The 3,365-nt window shown below is 40.7% G+C and overlaps 1 protein-coding gene across 1 annotated transcript in view; it reads right to left on the bottom strand.

The window, feature by feature from the left end:
- The window catches only part of PRPS2 (phosphoribosyl pyrophosphate synthetase 2), a 32,747-nt gene that overhangs the window by 29,003 nt on the left and 379 nt on the right, over positions 1-3,365 (bottom strand). The gene's annotated exons all lie outside the window — the stretch shown is intronic.

Here is a 3,365-nt window from a genome sequence, read left to right as displayed (position 1 = left end):
AAAAAGACAATTTTAAAAAGGGCAAAAAAAGCTACACATGGATGTTGACAGTAGCTTTACTCATAATTACCAAGACTTGGAAGCAACCAAGATGCCCTTCAATAGATGAGTGGATAAATAAACTGGTACATCCAGACAGTGAAATATTATTCAGTGCTAAAAAGAAATGAACTATGGAGCCATGAAAAGACACACAGGAACCTCAAATGCATATGACTAAGTGAAAGAAGCTGATCTGAAAAGGCTGCTTAGTGTATGATTCCAACCATATGATATTCTGGAAAAGGCAAAACTACAGAGACGGTAAAAAGATGAATGGTTGTCAGGGGTTGTGGAGAGGTGGGGATGAACAGGTGGAGCACAGAGGATTTTTAGGGCAATGATGGTGTTCTGTATGATACTGTAATGGTGGATACATGCCATTATACATTTCTCCAAACCCGTAGAACGTACAGCATCAAGAGTAAACCCTAATGTAAGCTATGGACCTGGCAGATAATGTGTCAATGTTGCTTCATCAGCAATAACGAATGTACCCCTCTCATGTAGGATGCTGATAGTGGGGAACGCTATGAGTTTGTGGAGGCAGGGGGTATGTGAAAATGCTCTGTACTTTCCACTCAATTTTGCTGAGAATGCGAAACTGCTCTTAAAAAAAAGTCCACTTAAAAAATGGAAAATAAAGGCAGAAGATCCAAATAGATATTTCTCCAAAAAAAAAGATACACAAAAGGCTAATAAACATATGAAGAAATGCTCAGCATCGTTAGCCACAGGGAAAGGCAAATGAAAACCACAATGGGATACCGCTTCACACCCACTAGGATGACTATAATTAAAAAGACAGATAATGACAAATTTTGGTGAGAATGTAGAGAAATTGGAATCTTCATACATTGCTGGTGGGAATTTAAAATGGTGCAGCTGCTTTGGAAAACAGTCTGGCCGTTCCTCAAACAATTAAACATAGAATTAGCATATAACCCAGCAAGTCCACTCCTATGGATAGAGCCAAAAGAACTGAAAATCGGTACTCAAATAGTTGACATGAATGTTCGTAGCAGTACTATTCACAATAGCCAAAAGATGAAAACAACCCAGGTGTCCATCAACTGATGAATGGATAAATAAAATGTGGTCCAGCCGTACAATGGAATATTATTCAGCCATAAAGAGAAATGAAGTTCTGATGCATGCTATGACATGCATGAACCTTGAAAACAGTATGCCAAGTGAAAGAAGCCAGTCACAAAGGACTACGTATTGCATGATTCCATATTCGGAATAGGCAAATCTATAGACAGAAAATAAATTAGGGGTTGCCTAGGGCTGGGGGATGGGAGGATGGTGATGGCTAAGGAATGTAGAGTTTCTTTGGAGGGCAATGAAAATATTCTGAAATTGATCGTGGAGATAGAGGCACAACTCTGAGTATACTAAAAGCCATTGAATTTTTTTACGTTTTAAAAGGGCGAATTGAATGGTAATGAATTATACCTCAACAAGAGCTATTTTTAAACAGGACAATTTTCTTTATGACTCTGATCACATCTGAGATAGTAAGATGTCAAGGTCTCCTGCTATTAATGACACAGATCAATCACTGGCTGAAGGTGGTCATGGTCTGATTCCTCCATTATCAAATCAGTTTGTTTTCTCCCCTTGCAAATGCTCATTTTCTAGTTTTATCATTCCTTCCCATCTACAAATATTAGCTGAATCCTCCAGTAAAGGGGAACACTTCTTCATCTTCTGGGGCTACTTGGTTACCCTCCAATACAGTTTGTACTGGAAATCGAGACAAAAGCTTCATTTTCTTCCTTTCAATCACCAGTGTTCAGAGTAAGGAGTTTGGCGTGGAAATGATACCTCCGACTGACAGGATCCAAGGATCCTTGGCCATCTGGCAGGTCCCAGGTCTGGGGCAGCGATGGACGTGAGCCAGGACATTTTGCCTCAGCCACAGCAAAGACAAGGAAGAGTATGTCCAGAGGATAAAGTCACCAGCTTGAAGCAATGGTTACTACTTGTCCAAAGGACAGTGTGGACATCAAAACCTCATGGAATGATAATTGCCTAAAATATACCAAATATGTAAATATCAGCGAGTCCATAATGACACTCGATAAAATGAAAACCAGAACAAAACAGGAACAAATGTAAATTCGCTCGAATCCAATGAAGATGGATTTGGAACTAACTCCTTTCCATGAAATCTGGTCATGAAACAGTAAATTTTCTTGAGAGGCAAGGTAAAGGCGGAATTGACCAATTTCTTTGGTAATTACATATAATCTGATGCTGCCCAGGGAAATGTGCCTTTCATGTGGGCCACATCAGTCACTTGTGGAAATTCGATCAAAGATAAAGACTCTGGGGCCCTCAGCAAGCTTAAGAGAGCCGGACGTGGCCTGCATAATTCAAGCCGAGGCGTCAAAGCAAGACAAGTGGCACAGGAATTCCCAGCCGGGGTGTAGATGGGAACGTGAGGAAGTTTTATAACAGTGGAGCTCGAAGGTTCTTAAAGGGGACAGAGGCTCTGCGTGGCTATGAGGAGGCATGGTGATGTTCTGGCGAGAGCAGCAACGGTTAAGTGGAACTGAGTTTCATTTTAGTGTGAGCCAAATCGATAGAGAAGTGCAGGGTCTAAAGCAAGAACCAGTAAGAGCAAGTTTCTGCAGACCCTTCTAGAATAAGGTCGCAGTTGAGAGAAGAGAAGGAATAATAATATTGTACATGTGGATAGCACTAACTACATGGCAGGCCTTCACAACAATTCTGTGAGATCATTCTTATCACTTGCATCCCCATTTCACAGGTAGAGAAACAGAGAGGTTAGGTAACTTGCCCAAGATCACACAGCTGCGTAGTAGACCCAGGCAGATTTTACTACTGTGTCTCATGTCGCTTACTTCACCATGTACCAAGAGCAGTTGAAGAAGGCTTTCCATTTTAGCTCAATGCGATGTATAAAAAGAGTATTTCTCCTTTCTTATGATGATATTTCCTGCTTCTAAATAATCCTATAATTTTGATAAAGATTATCCCATGCACACAACATTTCTTGGAATGTTGTTGGAATGCCTGCCTCCAAGCACGATCCTGGGCTTTCTTGTCTTCTTCATTCTTCTCTTTTTCTTTTTTTTAAATTAATTTATTTTAATTAGCTTCAAGTATGCAGTATATTGGTTAGACATCTATATAGTTTGTAAAACAATCCCCCCCAATTCCTCCCTCCCTCCCCTGACCCTCCACCTAGCCAACATATTAATGTTAACTGCATTCCCTATGCAATGCTCCCCATCCCTGTGACCACCCATCGGCTACTAATTTGTACTTCTTTAACCCTTCACCCCATTCTCCCA

Source organism: Pteropus vampyrus, unplaced genomic scaffold (genome assembly GCF_000151845.1).
Source record: "Pteropus vampyrus isolate Shadow unplaced genomic scaffold, Pvam_2.0 Scaffold81, whole genome shotgun sequence".
Taxonomy (NCBI): Eukaryota; Metazoa; Chordata; class Mammalia; order Chiroptera; family Pteropodidae; genus Pteropus; species Pteropus vampyrus.
This window is presented reverse-complemented; position numbering and strand designations above follow the sequence as displayed.